The sequence below is a fragment of the Arvicola amphibius genome, chromosome 6 (genome assembly GCF_903992535.2).
Source record: "Arvicola amphibius chromosome 6, mArvAmp1.2, whole genome shotgun sequence".
Classification (NCBI taxonomy): domain Eukaryota; kingdom Metazoa; phylum Chordata; class Mammalia; order Rodentia; family Cricetidae; genus Arvicola; species Arvicola amphibius.
In genome coordinates, this window is record NC_052052.2 from 78,130,988 (window position 1) to 78,152,688 (window position 21,701).

Here is a 21,701-nt window from a genome sequence, read left to right on the forward strand (position 1 = left end):
ATTTGGGCACAGGAGACTGCTTCCTACATATAGCCCCAGAAGCACAGACATTAAGGGCAACATTGAATAAATGGGACCTCCTGAGGCTGAGCAGCTTCTGTAAAGCAAAGGACACTGTCACTAAGATAAAAAGGCAGCCTACTGACTGGGAAAAGATCTTCTCCAACCCTGCAACAGATAAAGGTCTGATCTCCAAAATATATAAGGAACTAAAGAGACTAGACTTTAAAATGCTAATTAACCCAATTAAAAAAATGGGGTACTGAACTGAACAGAGAATTCTCAACAGAAGAAGTTCGAATGGCCAAAAGACACTAAAGGGCATGCTCAACCTCCTTAGCAATCAGGGAAATGCAAATCAAAACAACGTTGAGATACCATCTTACACCTGTCAGATTGGCTAAAATCAAAAACACCAATGATAGCCTTTGCTTGAGAGGATGTGGAGTAAGGGGTACACTCATCCATTGTTGGTGGGAATGTAAACTTGTGCAACCTCTTTGGAAAGCAGTGTAGAGGTTTCTCAGGAATTTTGGGATCAACCTACCCCAGTACCCAGCAATTCCAGTGTTGGGAATTTACCCAAGAGATGCCCAATCATACTACAAAACATTTGTTCAACTATGTACATAGCAGCATTATTTGTAATAGCCAGAACCTGGAAACAACCTTGATGCCCTTCATTGGGAGAATGGATGAAGAAAGTGTGGAATATATACATATTAGAGTACTACTAGATGGTAAAAAACAATGACATCTTGAATTTTGCATGCAAATGGATGGAAATAGAAAATACCATCCTGAGTGAGGTAACCCAGGCCCAAAAACATGAACATGGGATGTACTCACTCATAATTGGTTTCTAGCCATAAATAAAGGACATGGAGCCTATAATTCGTAAAAAATCCTAGAGAAGCTAAATAAGAATGTGAATCCAAAGAAAAACATACAGTTATCCTCCTGGATCTTGGAAGTAGACAAGATTGCTGGACAAAATATGGGAACTTGGGGGTATGGTGGGATGGGGGAATGGGAGAGAAAAGTGTGAAGTGGAGGATAGGAAGAGCTTGGGGGGTTAGGATGGTTGGTATATAGGAAGGGAACAAGGAATTATATATCTTAATTAAGGAGCCATTCTAGGGTTGGCAGGGACTTGACTCTAGAGGGGTTCCCAGGTGTCCAGGAAGATGCCCCCAGCTAGTTCCTTGGGCAGCTGAGGAGAGGGTGCCAGAAATGTCCAGATCCTGTTGCCATACTCATGAATATCATACATATCACCATAGAACATTCACCTGGTGTTGGATGGAGAAAAAGACAAAGCCCCACATAGGAGCACCGGACTGAGCTCACAAGGTCCTGATGAGGAGCAAAAGGAGAGAGATCATGAGAAAGGAAGTCAGGACCGTGAGGAGTGTGTTTACCCATTTAGATGGTGGGACAGATCTAACGGGAGACTACCAAGTCCAATTGGAATGGGACTGATGGAACAGGCGACCAAACCAGACTCTCTGAATGTGGCTGACAGTGGAGGAGGACTGAGAAACCAAGGACAATGGCGGATGAGCTTGAACTCTACAGCATGGACGGGCTCACCGTGTGCCTTGTCAGTTTGGTTGCTCACCTTCCTGGACTTAGGGGGAGTTGGGATGACCTTGGACTTAACATAGTGAAGGGAACCCTGATGGCTCTTTGGTTTGGAGATGGAGGGAGTGGGGGTGTGGGTGGAAGGGAGGGGAGGGAAGGGGAAGGAGGAGGGGAGGAGATGAAAATTTTTAATAAAAAAATGAGAAAAAAATAAAATAAACAAAAAAAAAGAAAAATATTCAACTACTATTTTAGAAGAGGAAGATAAAGTTCAAATAGTTCAAATAACTTGATTGTGATTTCACAGCAACCAATAAGGGGAGATATTTAAATCAAAATCAGCTTTTTCCCAGATTTTAGCTTTAAAAATAGTAATATACAATCTGAAAATCTCCAGATAAATATAATTGATTGATAATCAACATATTCTGAATTCCTTAGAGAACAAAACATAATAATGGGAAAATAATTATAATAGAGGGATTATGGTCTCTCTATGATAATATGCTGGACAGTTTGAAAATGGAGTGATTAAATGAGAGGATATCTAATTTAGATATAATTTATGTGTCAACTCAAACATTATCAGCTTTATCATTTCTGTCAAATCACTAAAAGAATTGGTTATTCTGAGTGCTAAGGTGGAAGCCTTAGAAAAGCCAGATTAAACAGGACACAGAGTTATTCAAATCCAGACAGAGGAATTAAATGGAGAACCAGTTTCAGTATTGTATTATAAGACTAGATAGGAACAGCCTAATGTTTTCAGACAACAACCAACATTGATATATTTAGTAGCCTACAGTAATTGTGAAGTGGTAGAGACTCTGTTACAGCTAACTGCACTCTTGTTAGATTTAAGGATATTAAAAGAAGCAATCATCTTATGTGGCATGCGGTCACCTTTTGAGAAGCAAATGTTAAGTACATCATTAGTTTGTAATAGGATTATCCATAACTATTGGATAGACTTGGTTAAAGGTGTTTTAGAGTCTGGTCTACAATTACAATTAAATACCTGGTTGAGAGAATAGGTTAAGATTATAGAACATTGGAATAAAGCTAGATGTAGGAAAATCTCTCAAAATCAATTTTTAGAGGAGAATATGTTACTATAGAAAGGCAAGCTATATATAATGACTACATCCTAGATTTATGCCATGCAGCTGCTTTAAATGCTTGGGACAGAATTGGGGAAAGAGAAAAGAAAATTGAGTCAATACTAAAGTTATTCAGGGCTCAAAAGAAGCATTAACAGATGTTCTACAAAGATTGACTGCAGCAGTGAATAGATTCATACCAAATTCAGAAGCTAAACAAATAAAAATTGAATATAAGGCTTTTGAAAATGCCAATTCTCTATGCAAATGATACTTAGGCCAGTAAAGGCAAGTTCAGTACTTTTTGTTTTGTTTTGTTTTTTGAGCCAGAGTTTCCTGTGTCGCTTTGTTTCTTGTCCTGGAACTAGCTCTTGTAGACCAGGCTGACCTCAAACTCACAGAGATCCTTCTGCCTCTGTCTCCCAAGTGCTGGGATTAAAGGTGTGTGCCACCACCACCAGGCTAAAGTTCAGCACCTACCTTTTGAGGAATGGATCCAATGTACAATTAATATCGAATCTCATGAACCTGATGACACATGGATACTAGAGGCGATTTTCAGAGATTTGAGAAAAAATCAAAATGTCAAGTGTTAGAATTGTGACAAACAAGGTCACCATAAAAGGAACTATAGACAGGGCATTCCAAGAAACAATGGTTTTTTTCTATGAATAATCCATTCAGAACACCTCTCCATTCATGGTTATGCAGAAGGTGTGACAAAGGCATGCACTGGTCTAATGAATGTAGGTCAATGAGAAATATTCAAGGTAATCCCTTGTGTTTGTAAGAAACTCCATGAGGGGTCTCTTGCAGGCCCCTAGCGTAAATCCAGTTCAGTCATTTCCTGCCAACATAGGGAAACTCCTTTCCAGAGAAAGGCAACAAAAGCCTACTTTTAAATCATTGACAGAAAAACCTGTATGGGTTAATCAATGGCATTTAACAACAGAAAAACTGCAGGCTGTAGACCAGCTGGTACAGGAGCAACTAGATGGCTCAGCATAGTGAAGAATCAGCCAACCAGCCCTTGGAATTATCCTGTGTTTGTTGTTAAAAAGAAATATAAAAATGGATAATGGTAACAGATATAGAAGCTGTTAATAAGTTGATTCAGTTAATGGACTCTCCACAGTCTAACATTCCTTTGCCTTCTCTATTACCAAAGGGATTGCCTCACATATTCATTGATTTAAATGATTATTTCTTCACTACACCTTTACAAGAAAATGATAGAGAATAATATGCCTTCACAGTGGCTACTTATAGTAATTCTTAGCTGACTAAAAGATATTAATGGAAGATTTTCCTACAGAAAATGTTAAATAGCCCCACCCTGTACCAATATTTTATTAGGATATGGCCTGATAACTGGATTAATTCAAACAAAACCTTAAATGGTGGCAAGGACCTAAATAGTCCCAGAGAAGTATCAGCTGAATTTAATTGAAAAGAAATTACGGAAAGCACATGTGGATCACAAGGATTCAAATCTTAACTGAATTCTGGTAATATTACAGTCTGAACCCTCCCCTATAGTAATTTCAGTACAGAAGAAAGATATTATGATGCATCTTTTTACCACAAAAATGAATAAAAATATTAAAAATTATATAGAAAAGGTATCTGAGTTAATTCTAAAAGGAAAATTAAGACTTCCTCAAATAGCAGGAACAGACTCAGCAGAAAATGTAGTACCTTTTAATAATGATGAAATTGACAAACTATGGAAAGAAAGAATCCTGGCAAAGAGTTTCCACTAAATTTTTGGGAGATTAAAAACAACTATCCAAAAAGCAAGAGAATATGACTTATAAAGGGAACAAATTGGATCTTTCATTGCATTGTACAGAACACACCAAGAACTGGAATTCCTACATTATATACTGATGCAAATAAAATAGGAAAGGCAGTTTGCAAATCAGAATACTTAAGTAAAGTGGATCAAAACCCCTAGGGTTCTATACAAAAGTCAGAATTATATGTCATTCTCATAGTATTAAAGGATTTTAAAGAAACTTTCAAAATAGTTACTTATTCACAATATGCAGAAAATATGTTTTGCATATTGAAACTACTGAGTTTATGATATGATACAGAATTAACTTTGTTGTTTATTCAGTTACAAGATATAATTAGGAATAGGCATTTTCCTATATACATAATACACATCTGATCACATGCAGGTCTGCAAGATTCTCTAGTACAAAGCAATAGAAAAATCAATAAATTATTTAGTGAAAATGTGTTGAGTCCTCAGAATATCATAAGAAACACCATGTCAATGGCAAAGTTTCAAAAAAAAAAAAACTTTTCCATCATATGATGACAAACCAAGGAAATTATAAGGAAATTTCCTACTTGTTCTTAATACTACCAAACTCTACTACCTGCAAGAAGTAACCCAAAGGGTACTCAAAGGAAATTAATCTGGCAGATGCATGTACTCCAATTTGTAGATTTGGGAAAATTAAAATATGTATACCACACCTTTGACACCTATTCAGATTTTCAATGGGCAATTGCTCAGAAAAGGCTGATTTAGTAAGCATATATTTCTTGAAATTATGACCATCATGGGCATAATTATACAAACAAAGATATTTCTCAAGCATATGTATCTTAGAGAATAAAACAATTTTTTTACTGATTATAATATAAAGCATATAACAGATATTCTACACAATCGCAGAGGGCAGGCCATTATTTAATGATCAAATCCAACTATAAAGGATATACTGAGTAAACAGAAAGAGATGATAAATGCCCCAGAAATAGATTGCATAATGGTTTATTAACTTTGAATTTTCTAAGTTATAATAAGAAAGGAAGATCCATTGGATAGTAGAAAAAAAAACAACTGAATTAAATCAGCTGACATACTTAAAAATACACTGACTTTATAATGGAAATGAGGACATGTGTTATGTTGAGGAAGGTGTTTTGTTTTTGTTTTCACAGGAGAAGAAAAACTATGGATACCATAAAAATTGATGCTGTAAGAATTCCTACCACTAGTAGCCTTTAAGTTACCCACCCACTTGTGTATGGCGTCCTATACTACATATGCCTATGTAATGCTTGTGTCTGGCCTCTTTCCTGGCTCTGGATTTGGTTGCTGTTCCCCATTTGAGTAGAGGATTGTGATATGTGAATCTACCCCTAAATAAATAACCATATATTATACTCAATTCTGAACTAGTGTGGGGTTTCTTTGAAGCATCCTTCTTTATTAGGTGCCCAAGTGGATCCAGACTCCACACTTATCAGGTAGACTGGCTTAAAGGCTTAGTTCCAAAGTACAGAAAAACTCTCATCTCCACCTGGTTGGCTTGCTTTTACCTAAATGGGTTTTTTGAGAACCCCTGCCACATAGGAGTTAACTGCATGCAGCAACTTGGAAATTTTTAAAGCATGTGCATGCCCCCTGCCACAACTGCCATATTTACTGCTACATTCTCTGCCATGGTTTCCTGCCATGTGGTGACTTGCACAGCTTCCAGTTTGTGCTCTCTGCCCATGAGTTTTGATATTTTTGCTATGTATATGGAATTGATTTAATTCCTTTTAATTTGTCAAGCAAAGCATATTTCCCAATATTTAACCAGCACAAAGGTGAGAAGCCAAAGCATCTCAGGACTGTTCATGGTACCAGGCTGTAACACTAGTCATTACACTGCAACCACAACACCTGTTAGACAGTAAAGATTATTACAACAAAAACAATTTATTGGACCTCATACCAGGTAAATATTTTATTTATTAATAAATAAATAAATTAAATTTATATCATGGCAGATAACCTTACCATTGAAACTTTAAGTAACTTTTGCTAATACTATGGATTGGATTATTCAAGGCTTATATGGTTGTTGTGATACATCTATTTATTGCATATTGGGACTCAGTTTTTTCTTCATATTATATGCTTAAAAATGGTTTGATAAAAGATCCAAGAATGAGGCACTTTTAGAAATGATACAGTCTTTACAGACTAATAATGACCAGCTAACTGACAGGATTAATATCATCAAAAACCAAATTACCTAAAAAATTAACACTATTAAAAAGGGTAACATTAATTCAACAGACAAAATTGAGTCCCTATCAAAGGATACTGAGAAAATAACTGAAAGAATTATTACTATTGAATTTGACAACCAAAGTTGGTTAAAAAGTTATGATAGGTTAGCAGATAAAGTATCTCTCCAGGAAGGCAATCTACAGGCTATCCAAATAACATCCAAGGATGAGATGTTATTTTTAAAGAATAAACTTCAGACCTTTGTATCACATGTGTAGAATGAGGACCAGAGCCCTTGATGCCTCAATGAAATCACTAAAAATATATACAGGCCAGGAGATTCAGCTTCACAAAAGACAGTAGTAAAATTATTTGATATGATTAAGGAAATTATTGTATCAGATGAGCAGGGAAAGAAGGTAAAAGGACAGGATTCAATGTCACCAGTAGCAGTCAGAGATGACTTACCCAGGGTTTTAGGTTCCTATCTTGTAATCTACTCTGAGAAAGCATCAAGTTCTAAAGGCACAAAGGATCCAAAGAAGGTATCTGGTTATCTATAGGAATGAATGATTGAAGAGAAATAAAGCTATCTGCCATAACTTATGACTTGCATTCCACATTTGTTAGGAAGATGATAAAAACATGGGCTTCTAGCATTAAAAGGACTCCACATTACTTGCTTCAGTTAGTTTCAGCAGTCCTGAATGACAGGTCTCAATTAATATTTAAATGTTACTTTAGGAAAGAGGCTAAAATTTTAGAACAGGGAAAAATAAAAGGACTTGAGACTTACTAAGATCAAATTCTTGGTGATGACACTTATGCTGAACCACAGGCTCAAGCTCGTTCCAATGATAAAATCTTGTCCCTATGCCACAAAACAGCCTTAAATACTTGGGACAGAAATCAAGAACTAGGAAAATGAATTAAATCATATACCAGGGTTAAATAGGGTCAGAGAGAACCCTTTAATAACTTTTTACAAAGATTACCTAAGGCAGTACAAATAGGAGTACCAGACCCAGATACTAGATGAGTGCTTATTGAATCTCTGGATTTTGAAAATGCCAAATTATAATGCAAAAAGATACTTGGGCCTTTAATGTTTAGATCAGCACCAATAGATGAATGGATCCTGCATACAATGAACATTGACACATTTGACTATAATACTGAATCTTGGGTAGGAAAAAAGATGTCCAAAGGAATGAGGAGACATCAAAATGCCAAATGTTTTAATTGTGGTAGAATAGGACATCTAAAAAAGTATTGTATACAAGGAATTTCTAGGAATGTCTCCTCTGGGAATGACAAGAATAGGATGACTCAGCCTTCAGGTATATGTAGAAGGTTTGGCAAAGGCTGACATTGGACCAATGAATGAAGATCAACAAAAGACAGACAAGGCAAGCTGATACTATTGGGAAACACTTTAGGGGGACTCTCACAGGCCCCAAGCCAAAAGTGGCCCAGTCATTCTCAGTCACTGTAGAGGACATGTCTTTACAGGAAAATTAAAACATCTAGAGCCATCTATAAAAAACCATATTGTTCTAGATGATGACATAAACATGGAGCATGAACCAAATTCCAATAGAAGATTGGAAATATATATTCTGATAGAGTTCTATAAATGATCAAAGACCAAAGCTAAGAGGACATAAAACTGGCAATACAATTGTGGGTTTGATTGACATGGGTGTGGACTTGAGTATCATTACTCCAGAATCTTGGCATCCAAATTGGCCTTTTCAAGAAACAGATGTTCATTTACTAGTACGTGGAACCCTATCTCAAGTGAAACAAAGCATGAGATGTGTTGACTGCATAGGGACAGAACAACAGAGAGGAAAGATGAGGACATATGTGGCTAATATTGCAGTGAATTTATCAGGTCATGACCTGCTGAAGCAATGGAATACCAAGATTAACATTTCTAAAGTCACAGAAACACATAAATCTGGAAAGGATATTATAAGGTACTATACACAAAGGTCACCAGCCATTTAGGCTTACAAGAACACAACACAATTAGCAAACATTTAGAGGTACCAATAACCCTATCTTTAAAATGGTTAGCCAAGGAATGGCTAGCTGAAATGATCCAGCCTAACAGACTTCTCTAGTTGGGACTTGAGTCAAGATGAGTCAAGACCTGCATTTTTCCCATTATGCAGAGAAGTGCCAAAGAATGATACACCTTGCATGACTTGATAATTTACCCATTTCCCCTAAAGATACTGTTGTCCCAAGACAGCAGGAAGTAAATTTAAGAATATGCTGCCAAGTAGATGGGTGGGTGATGTTTGGCTGTTGAATGGATTGTAGATATTTGTCATTCTTTAGGGAATTCAGCTTGAAGTTGTTATTGGTAATGGTAAGGGGAAAATATAAACAATAGGAATTAGACTTAAGGTACTTCTTTTAAAAAGCAAAAGGGTATATAGATATGATAGGATAAAAGGGTATATTATTGAATCAACTCGGAAAAGAAAATGGGAGGATATAGTTATGAAAAGATAAAGTGGGATATTACTTAATCTACTTTTTTTTAAAAAAAAGTACTAGTTTTAAATGCTTTACATTGGTTTGGACTTTTGTATGTTTTACACAAATTTTGTATATTTATATACATTTGAGATATATTTGTTAGAACATGCTGTATATACATTTCTACTTTTGTTTTTTATTGATCCTTATTGAGTTCTACATTTTTCTCTGATCCACTCCCTGCCTCTCCCCTCCCTCATTAACCTTCCCCTAATGTCCCCATGCTCCCTATTTACTCAGGAAATCTTGTTTTATCTACTTTCTACTTCCCATGTAGATTAGATCCATATAAGCCCCTCTTATTGTTCTCATTGCTGTCTAAGTTCTCTGGGATTGTGGTTTGTCTGCTGGTTTTCTTTGCTTTCTGTTTAAAAACCACCTATGAGTGAATACATGTGATAATTGTCTTTCTGTGTCTGGGTTACCTCATTCAAAATAATGTTTTAAAGTTCCATATATTTTTCTGCAAAATTTAAGATGTCATTTTTTATGTTGTTTAGTACAGTTTTGTGTAAATGAACCACATTTTCCTTCAGTCGAGGCACATTTAGGTTGCTTCCAGGTTCTTGTTATGACAAACAAACCTGCTATGAACATAGTTGAGCAGATGTCATTGTGGCACAATTGAGCATAATTTGGATATATACACAAAAGTGGTATTACTGGGTCTTGCGGAAGGTTGTTTCCTAATTTTCTGAAAAATCACTACACTGATATCCAAAAGGGTTGTACTAGCATGCATTCCCACCAGCAATGCAAAAGTATTTATTCAATTTTCCCCACAACCCCTCCACTGTAAGTTGTCATCAGTGTTTTTGATATTGAACATTCTTACAGGTGTAAGATGAAATCTCAGAGTTGTTTTCATTTGCATTTCTCTGCTGACTAAGGATGTTGAACATTCCTTCAAGTTTTAGATTACTCTGTTGAGAGTTCTCTGTTTGGGTTTGTACTCCATTTTTTTTATATTGGATTATGTGTTCTTTTGGTGACCAATTTCTTGAGTTCTTTGTATATTTTGTATATTTTGGAGATCTCTGTCAGATGTGGGGTTAGTGAAGATTTTTTTCCCATTCTGTAGGCTGTCATTTTGTCTTGTTGACCATGTACTTTGCTTTACAGAAGCTTTTCAGTTTCAGGAGGTCCCATCAGTGTCTGTGCTGCTGGGGTTATATTTAGGAAGTAGTCTCCAGTGCCAGTGCATTCAAATGTATTTCCCACTTTCTCTTCTATAAGGTTCAGTGTGGCTGGCTTTATATTGAGGTCTTTGATCCATTTGGACTTGAGTTTTGTGCATGGTGATAGATATGAATCTATTTTCATTCTTCTACATGTTGACATCCAGTTATGTCAGCACCATTTGTTAAGTATGCTTTCTTTTTTCCGTTTGATATTTTTTGCTTCTTTATCAAAACTCAGATGTTTGAAGATGTGTGGATTGATATCCAGGTCTTCTATTCAGTTCCATTGGTTCTCCTGTCTGTTCTTATGCCAATACCAGGCTATTTTCAGTTCTGTAGCTCTGTAGTAGAGTTTGAAGTCAGGGATTGTGAGGCCTCCAGAAGTTCTTTTATTGCATGGAATTGTTTTGTCTATCCTGTGTTTTATGCTTTTTCCCATGAAGTTGAGTACTGCACTTTCAAGTGTTTTGAAAAATTTTTGCTGGGATTTTGATGGGTGTTGTGTTGAATCTGTAGATTGCTTTTGATATGATTGCTATTTTTACTATGTTAATTCTTCCTACCAAAGAAGATGAGAGATCTTTTCACTTTCTAGTGTCTTCTTCTATTTCTCTCTTCAAAGATGTAAAATTCTTGTCATACAAGTCTTCCACTTGTTGGTTAGATTTACTCCATGATATCTTATGCAATTTGTCACTATTGTGAAGGGTATTGATTCTCTAATTTCTTTGCCAGCCCTTTTTTCATCTTTGTACAGGAGGGCTACTGATTGTTTTTTGAGTTAATCTTGTAATCTGCTACATTATTGAAAGTGTTTATGAGTTGTAGAATTTCTTTGGTAGAATTTTTGGGATTGCTTATGTAAACTATGATTTCATTAGCAAACAGTGAAAGTTTGATTTCTTTTCCAAATCATATTCTCTTGAGCTCCTTTTTGCTGTCTTATTGCTCTAGCTAGGACCTCAAGAACTATACTGAATAGATATGGAGAGAGTAGACAACTTTTTTCCCGATTTCTGTGGAATTGCTGAGAGTTTCTCTTCATTTTGTTTGATGTTGGCTGTTGGCTTGCCTTTGTTGTGTTTAGATATGTTCCTTGTATACCTGAACTCTCCAAGACCTTTATCATGAAGGGATGTTGTATTTTGTCAAAAGCTTTTTTGGCAGCTAATGAGATGATCATGCGTTTTTATTTTTCAGCTTGTTTATATGGTAGATTACATTGACAGATTTTATATGTTGAACCATCCCTGCATCTCTGTGATGAAGCCAACTTGATCATGGTGGATGGTGGTTCTGATGTGTTCTGGGATTTGATTTGCAAATATTTTATTCAGTATTTTTTGCATCAATGTTTATGAGTGAGATTGGTCTGTATTTCTCTTTCTTAGTAATGTTTTTCTGTGGCTTGGGTATCAGGTAATTGTAGACTCATAAAAAGAGTTTGGCAATGCCCTTTCTGTTTCTATTGTGTGAAATAATTTGAGGAGTATTAGTATTAGTTCTTCTTTGAAATTATTGTAGGTTCTGAGCTGAAACCATATGCTCCTGGGCTTTTTTTTGTTGTTGGGAAACTTTTGATGACTATTTCTATTTCTTTAGCAGTTGTATGTCTGTTTAATTTGCTTATCTGTTCTTGATTTAATTTTGGTCAATGATATTTATCTAGAAACATGTCCATTTCCTTTAAGTTTTCCAATTTTGTGGAGTACAGATTTTTGAAGTATGACCTGATGACTCTCTGTATTTCCTCTGTGTCTGTTGTTACGTTCCCCTTTACATTTCTGATTTTATTAATTTGGATATTCTCTCTCTGCCTCTTGGTTAGTTTGGATAAAGGTTTGTTTATTTTTTTCATTTTCTCAAAGAACCAACTCTTTGTCTCATTATTCTTTGCATTGTTTTCTTTGTTTCTATTTTGTTGATTTCAGCTCTCCCTTTGATTATGTTCTGCTATCTTGTTCTCTTTGGTGAGTTTACTTCTTTTTGTTCTAATGTTTTCAAATGTTCTGATAATTCATTAGTGTGGGATTTTCCCAGCTTCTTTATGTAGATGTTTAGTACTATGAGCCTTCCTCTTTAACACTGCTTTCATTGTGTTCCATAAATTTGGGTCTGTTGTGTGGTTATTTTCATTGAACTTTAGGAAGTCTTTAATTTCTCCCTTTATTTCTTCCTTGATCCTTTGATGAATCAGGTGAGCATTGTTTGATGTAGGAGTTTTTTCTATCTATCTGCTGTTTCATTGGTTAATTAATAAAGAAACTGCTTGGCCTGATAGGTAAGAACATAGGTGGGTGGAGTAGACAGAACAGAATGCTGGGAAGAAGGCAAGTGAGTCAATTGCCATGAAGCAGTTGCCATGACTCTCCTCTCTGAGATGGATGCCACCACCTCATGGTGCTACACAGATTAATAAATATGGGTTAATTAAGATATGAGAGTTAGCCAGTAAGAGGCTAGAGCTAATGGGCCAAGCAGTGTTTAAAAGAATACAATTTGTGTGTTGTTATTTCGGGGCATAAGCTAGCCAGGTAGCTGGGAGCTGGATGGGATGAAAAGCAGGCCTGCCTGCAGATCCTTCTACAATTGTTTTCTTTCCATGTATTTGTGGGTTTTTTGGAGTTAGTATTGTTGTTTACTTCTAGTTTGAAACCATGATGATGTGATAAAGTACATTGAGATATTACTTTTTTGTATTTGTTGAGGTTTGTTTTGTTACCAAGTATCTTGTCAATTTTTGTGAAGGTTCCATGAAGTGCTGAAAAGAAGGTATATTCTTTTCTGTTTGGGTAAAATATTCTATAATTGTTAAGTCCATTTGAGTCATAACATCTGATAGTTCTCTTATTTCTCTGTTCATTTTTTGTCTGATTGACATATCCAGTGGAGAGAGGGGGATGATGAAGTCTATTAGTGTGTGGGTTTTAATGCATGATTTAATCCTTAAAAGTATTTCTTTTACATATGAGGGTGTCCTTTTATTTGGGGCATAAATGTTCACTATTGAAATTTCCTTTTGATGGACTGTTCCTGTGACTAATATGAAATGACCCTCTTTGACTCTTTTGACTGATTTTAGCTTGAAGTCTATTTTGTTAGATATTAGGATAGCTACACCTGCTTGTTTCTTAGGTCCATTTGATTGGTATATGTTTTCCTAGCCCGTTACTCTGAGATGATGTCTGACTTTGAAGTTGAGATGTGTTTCTTGTATGCAGAAGAAAGATGGATTCTGTTTTTGTATCCAGTCTGTTAGCCCGTGCCTTTTTATATGTCATTTGGGTCCATTTACATTAAGGGATATTAATGGCCAGTGATTTCCTACTCCTGTTAATTTAGTTCATTGTTGGTGATGATAATTTGTGCATTTTTTCCTTCTTTGGGATTTGATGCTATGAAACTGTCAATTGTCTTTGTTTTTGCTGGTGTAGCCAATTTCCTTGGGTTGGATTTTCCTTCTAGAATTTTGTATAGGGCTGGGATTGTGGCTAGATATTGGTGAAATCTAGATTTTTCATGGAGTATTTTGTCTTGTCCTTCTATAGTGATTGAAATTTTTGCTGGTTATAGTTGTCTGGGATGGCTTCCGTGGTCTTAATGTCTGCAACATGCTTGACCACGACCTTCTGGATTTCTTTGTCTTCAAGGGGAAGTCAGGTGTAATTCTGATAAGTCTACCTTTATATGTTTCTTGGCCTTTTTCCTTTGCAGCTCTTAATATTCTTTCTCTACTCTGTATATTTAGTGTTTTGATTATGTTTTTATTATGTGATTATGATTATATTTTTTATTTGGATGCAGTCTATTTGGTGTTCTATAAGCTTCTTTTATCATCATAGGCATATCTTTCCTTAGGTTGGTAAAGTTTTCTTCTATGATCTTATTAAATATATTTTCTGTGCTTTTGAGTAGAACTTATTATACTTCTTCTTTACCTATTATTCTTAGATTTGGTCTTTTCATAATATCCCATATTTCCTGGATATTTTGGGTTAAGTTCTTGTTAGATTTAATGTTTTCTTTAACTGATGAGTCTATTTCTTCTATTGTGTCTTCAGCGCTTGAGATTCTCTCTTCCGTTTCTTGTATTCTGCTGTTCATGCTTGCATTTGTGGTTCCTGATGGTTTTCTCATAATTTCTGTTTCTATAATTCTCTTGGCTTGTATTTCCTTTATTGTCTCTATTTCAGTTTTCATGTCCTGAATAGTTTATTTCATATGTTTGATTTCTTTGTTTTCTTTGTTTTCTTCAATAATTTGCTGATGTCTTCCAATTTTTTGTCTTTTCCTCCATTTTTTAAAGGAATTTCTCATTTCCTCTTTTAGAGCTTCAAACATCCTCTTGAAATTATTTTTTAGGTCATTCTGCTTTATCCATATTTGGTTGTTTGAGTCTTGGTGTTGTAAGGTCTCTTTGTGGTGTTGTGTCTGTTCTTACTTTTTCTACTCATCTTTTCTTCTAATAGGTGTTGTTGGAGCCATCTGAGATTCTTTTGAATAATTGTCTAAATGCCAGTGAATCCAAAGCTCAGATGGCTGCTCCTTGTGGTAAGTCAGTGTCACAGTTCTAGTTACCCCATTGGTTAATCTGTGTTCCTGGAGATAGCTCAGCACTCCTCTGCTTTGCTCTGCTCCCTAGGAGTTTGCTGTCTTATGCCTATTTTGGCCTTTGGTTTCTGACCCTGCTATGTTTCTGTAAATCCTGGTCTAGAACCCCTCCTGCAGAAGTCCCTGGCTTGGAGTTGGACCTGGAAAAGTTTTTGGCTCTGGTCTACTGCCTTGGAGGTCCCAGACTCAGGTGCACCTGGAATCACAGAGGAACTGCCTACTCCCTTAGAGGTCTCAGATTCACTCTAAGACCTGCAGAGGTTCTAGGTTCCTGCCTGTTCCCTTTGATGTCCCAGACCAATTCCTGGACCTACAGAGGTCCTGGCTCAGGCCTACTCCCTCTGAAGACCCAGACTCACACCTGGCCCCACAAAGATCTGTGGTTCTAGCCTCTTCCCTCAGAGGTCCCAGGTTCCCTCACATCCAGACTGGCAGAGGTCCTGGCTCTGGCCTAGTTCCTGGGAGGTTGTAGACCCATGCCCAGACCCACCAGAGTCCTGGCTTAGGTTGACTCCCTTGAAGGTCCTCAATTCAATGCAATGCCCAGATCCTCAGTGTTCTCTTGCTCTGGCTCACTTGCTCAGTGGTTACTCCCTATATTTCTACTCTTTTCAATATTATCTATACAACTCATTTACCAATGAGCTCTCAACTGCCAAATTTCTGGTTCTTGAAAATTACTATTATCAATTGTTTAGAATAATAAGGAAAAGTAGGTTAGTAATTAGTTACCTATTACAATCAGGCTTGTAGTCATATTAGATATGTTTTCAAGATCAAACAGAGATATATTCTAAGTTGAAATTTTATTTTTGAACAGTCAGATATCTACAGAAAATGGCATCTAAGATGTCTTAATAACATAGATTCCTTTTTTCTTTTTTATAACAATGAAACATGTCTGCTTCTGGCAGCAAAAGCATACTTCAGAGGATGTGATGGACCTCAAAGAAACTCCACATAGAATTTTCTCCCTTTGTGACAAAAGTAAGCAACTGGACAAGAATGTGCTCTTGCCTAATAGGAAAAGCAGGACACAAAAGAGAGTGATTGCTAAATGTTGCCCAGAAAATGTGGAACAGTCTTTCAAAATTTCTGCATCATAGAAAAGTCTGTCAGATATATAAGGCCAGTAAGCAGAAGATGGATGCCCAGCATTGCAGAGGAATGTTGGGTGACTGTCCTGGAAGCCAGCTATTTGTGTCTTTTCTCACAATTTTCAGAAGTTTCTTCTTGCACTTCCTGCTTACTTAGTTAACATTATTTCCTTCTTGGGTCTTTCATGGTATTGGAGACTAGATAGCTATAGTTGTAGTTTTCCTTGTTTACTAACTGCAGAAAGCAAGTTATACTAGAAAGTATATTAGGCACAGGACTTTGGACTCACAAGATAAGATAGACATGAAATATTTTCTTTGAATTTGGCAAATGCAAATGGCCTAGACTTTGTCAATGTATTTAATTGCTTGTATATATTGTATATAGTTATTCTACTTATTGCATATATGTTTTATTATATTAGTTTTAGCCTACATTTTTATTTTAGACAAAGGGAAATATAGTGATACTTCATTTACATTTTATAAATAAATATTGCCTGAAGATCAAAAGTTAAAACTAAGCCACTGGAGCCCCAGCAGTGGTGTCATATACCTTTAATTCCAGTATTTGGGAGATATAGGCAGATAGATCTCTCTGAGTTCAAGACCACCCTGGGATACCCAAGATCAATGCAGAAACAGATCCAGATAATAGTAGCTCACAACATTAACACAAGTGCTATGGGGTCACATACCTTTAATCCTAGCATTAGAGAGAAATATAAGGCAAGGCACCATAGGAACTTGTCCTCTTTCAGTCTGAGGATTTCTTATAGGAAACACTTCTCTAGTAGTTAGGCTGCATTGATTTTCAGATATTCAGATTGAACCCCAGTATCTGTCTCTGAGTTTTAATTATTTATGCTATAAGATAAAAGAGTTAAATCATTTCTGATATAACATTAACATTCTATCATATGGAAGTCTCAAAACAAATAGACTTCCATAAGGTCACATATTATAGAAGCCACCCATGTGTTTGTAAGTTTCTTACCTGTTTAAAACACTCTACCCATATGTTCAATGTTAAATTGCTGCCTCTGTTCATTTTCCAGTCCTTTCTATCTTTGTTGTTGGAGTGAGTAACATGCACCTCAACCTAAAATAATCAAGAAAATGTCTAAGAGTCTAGCTCTTAGCATCCTTTGGAATATTGATTTTCTAGAAAATTTATGTCATTGATCTGGTCTCAATGAAGGAACTAAATACAATTCACTAAGAAATTACAAACCTGTCCAATCAATAATATATTAGTCTCCTTCACTTTGCCATCTTTAGATTCCCCAAACTTGTCATAGAAAATTCAAAGCATTTTTAAAACAATCATTATTCAGCCTCAGGAAAAATCTTCAACATTTCTGAAGAATTTCAATTGCCTTTGAGGAAATACTACAATGCTTTGGGTAATAAATCTCACATCCTGGTCATCAGCCAACCACTGGAGTCTATACTCTTTAATAGAAGCACAATGTTATGATAATATAAGCCCACTAACACTGAATTTTCTGTACTAAAAATTCTACATGGGATCACAAATTATTGACTCACTGACCTTTATTTATGTCTAGAATCCACTTATGAGTGAATACACACCAAATTCATCTTTTGGGGTCTGGGTTACCTCACTCAAAATAGTGTTTTCTATTTCCATCCATTTGCATGCAAAGATCAAGATGTCATTGTTTCTTTACTGCTGAGTAGTACTCTAATGTATGCATGTGTGTGTATGTGTATATATATATATTCCACAATTTCTTTGTCCATTCTTCCACTGAAGGTCATCTAGGTTGTTTCCAAGTTCTGGCTATTACAAATAATGCTGCTATGAGCATAGTTGAACAAATGCTTTTGTAGTATGATAGGGCATCTTTTGGGTATATTCCCAAGAGTGGTATTGCTGGATCCTGGGGTAGGTTGATCCCGAATTTCCTGAGAAACCGCCACACTGCTTTCCAAAGTGGTTGCACAAGTTTGCATTCCCACCAGCAATGGATGAGTGTACCCCTTACTCCACATCCTCTCCAACAAAGGCTATCATTAGTCTTTTTGATTTTAGCCAATCTGACAGGTGTAAGATGGTATCTCAAAGTTGTTTTGATTTGCATTTCCATGAGTGCTAAGGAGGTTGAGCATGCCCTTAAGTGTCTTTTGGCCATTTGAACTTCTTCTGTTGGGAATTCTCTGTTCAGTTCAGTGCCCCATTTTTTAATTGGGTGAATTAGAGTTTTAAAGTTTAGTTTCTTGAGTTCTTTATATATTTTGGAGATCAGACCTCTGTCTGTTGTGGGGTTGGTGAAGATCTTCTCCAAGTCAGTAGGTAACCTTTTTGTCTTAATGACAGTATCCTTTGCTTTACAGAAGCTTCTCAGTTTCAGGAGATCCCATTTATTCAATGTTTCCCTTAATGTCTGTTTTGCTGGTATTATATGTAGGAAGTGGTCTCCTGTGCCCATGTGTTGTAGAGTACTTCCCACATTCTCTTCTCTCAGGTTCAGTGTGTTCAGATTGATATTAAGGTCTTTAATCCACTTGTACTTGAGTTTTGTGTATGGTGATAGATATGGATCTATTTTTCTTCTTCTACAGGTGAACATCCAGTTATGCCGGCACCATTTGTTGAAGATGCTTTCTTTCTTCCATTGTATACTTTTAGATCCCTTGTTGAAAATCAGGTGTTCATACGTTTGTGGGTTAATACCCGGGTCTTCTATTTGATTCCATAGGTCAACTTCAACTTCTATATTTTTAGGCCAATACCAAGCTGTTTTCAATACTGTAGCTGTGTAATAGAGTTTGAAGTTAGGGATGGTAATGCTTCCAGAAGTTCCTTTATTGTATAAGAGTGTTTGGGCTCTCCTGTTTTTTTTTTTTTTTGTTTGTTTTTCCATATACAGTTGATTATTGTTCTCTCAAGGTCTGTGAAGAATTTTGATGGGATTTTGATGGGGATTGCATTGAATCTATAGATTGCTTTTGGTAGAATTGCCATTTTTACTATGTTGATCCTGCCAATCCAAGAGAAAGGGAGATCCTTCCATTTTCTGGTATCCTCTTCAATTTCTTTTTTCAAATACTTAAAAGTTCTTGTCAAATAGATCTTTTACTTCCTTGGTTAGAGTTACCCCAAGATAATTTATGCTATTTGTGGCTATCATGAAAGGTGATGCTTCTCTGATTTCCCTCTCTGCTTCCTTATCCTTTGTGTATAGGAGGACAACTGATTTTTTGGAGTTGATCTTATATCCTGCCACATTACTAAAGGTGTTTATCAGCTGTAGTTCTTTGGTAGAGTTTTTGGGGTCGCTTATGTACACTATCATATCATCTACAAATAATGAAAGTTTAACATTTTTCTTTCCAATTCACATCCACTTGATCTCCTTATGCTGTCTTATTGCTATTGCAAGAACTTCAAGCAATATATTGAAGAGATAAGGAGAGAGTGGACAGTCTTGACATGTTCCTGATTTTAGTGTAATGGCTTTGAGTTTCTCTCCATTTAACTTGATGTTGGCTGTCGGCTTACTGTAAATAGCTTTTATTATATTTAGGTATGAACCTTGTATCTATAATCTCTCCAAGACCTTTATCATAAAGGGGTGTTGAATTTTGTCAAATGCTTTTTCAGCAACTCAAAGAAAAACATATAGTTATCTTCCTGGATATTGGAACTAGACTAGATTGCCAGGCAAAAATTGGGATCTTGGGGTTGGGGTGGGGTGGGGGTAAGGGGAGGTGGGAAGATGGGGAAAGAAAACTGAGGAGAGGAGATGGGGAGACCCTGGAGGAATGGGATGTTTGGGATGGAGGAAGGGAGGATAGGGGAGTAGGGAAGAAGACATTTTAATTAAGGGAGCCATTTTAGGGTTGGAAAGAGACTTGACTCTAGAGGGGTTCCCAGGCATCCATGGAGATTTCCCCAGCTAGTTTCTTGGGCAGCTGAGGAGAGGGAGCCTAAAATAGCCCTTTCGTATACTGATGAATATCTTGCATATCACCACAGAAGCTTCATCTGGCAATGGATGGAGATAGAGACAGAGACCCACATTGGAGCGCTGGACTGAGCTCCCAAGAACCAACTGAGGAACTGAAGGAGGGAGAACAGGAGCAAGGAAGTCAGGACTGTGAGGGGTGTGCCCACCCACTGAGACAATGGGGTGGATCTAATGAGAGCTCACCAAGGCCAGCTCAACTGGGACTGAAAAAGCAGGGTATCAAACCGCAATGAGGGCTGACTGAGAAGCCAAGGACAATGCCACTGGGTTTTGATCCTACTGCATGTACTGGCTTTGAGGGAGCCTAGTCTGTTTAGATTCGCACCTTCCTGTATCTGGATGGAGGGGGGAGCACCGTGGACTTCCCACAGGGTAGGGAACCCTGAGTGCTCTTGGGACTGGGGAGGGATGGGGAAGGGAGTTGGGGATGGGCAGGAGGAGGAAATTTTTAATAATAAAAAATAAAAATAAAAAAAATTCTAAATGGGATATAAGGTTTGTTTCTGGGAATCTGATTTTAGACTACCTAACAAAACTACAAAGTAAATACTGAAAAGTAACTGAAATGTTTATGAGTGTAAGTAATTTTAAAAGTTAAGGAAAATTAAGGAAAGTAAATATTCTTTTCTTATGTAAAACAGCATAGTTACATAGGAAAACATGTTGTGCTCAAACACACACTATATACAATGGAGTTAGCAAATAGAGTTTAATTTTAGTTTAGTAGTAGATTCCTTATGAAAGTATCTTTCATCATGGTGGTGGTTTGGAACTCACATTTTTCTAGAGATAATTATTGGCATACTACAGAAAAGATATGCAGCAAGGAATGGCATCTCAGGGATGCTTTACTGATTGAATAGAGCATGATGCATTTAAGATTAGGATAATTTTCTTGATGCTTCTACTCTACATATTGATGAAAACATGTCATCTGCAAGCCCTCTCATTTATATAAACCTACTTGTCCTGGAACTCTTCCTCTTAAGGCTTAGCTTACTGGTTACACACTGTAACTTTGGAAATGACTTTGTTCTTTTCAGATAATTATGTTTCACATGCAATTTAATAATTGTTCCTTATTTATCCCATAAATGTATTTTTTGAATTATAATCATATATGTGCATCTTCCATTTTAGACTATAAATACTGCTATTCTTCCTAAAAGTTACATACATCTTCATACATTGGTTAACAGAAAGAAATGAAGACCATGATGATAATTGTTGTTATTAATTCCATAAAGAATCTATTTCCTTACATATTATTTCTCTCTATCATTTGCCAAATCCTTTCCATTTCTACTGCTTACTTGACTTTTAATATATCAACTATACTGGTACATTAATAATCATAAAATGAACATATCTCAGCACCTTTTTCTCATTAAAAATTTTGATGCGATAACATTCATTGTTTTGAGTTGTAGTCTTGCTTTGTATTTCTGACTTTCCTGAGAAATTGCTTGTAGACCAAACTAGCCTTGTGTTAATCCTAATGACAAGATTAAGACCAATAATTCAATTTAAGGCAAATTTGAAGAAACTTGATT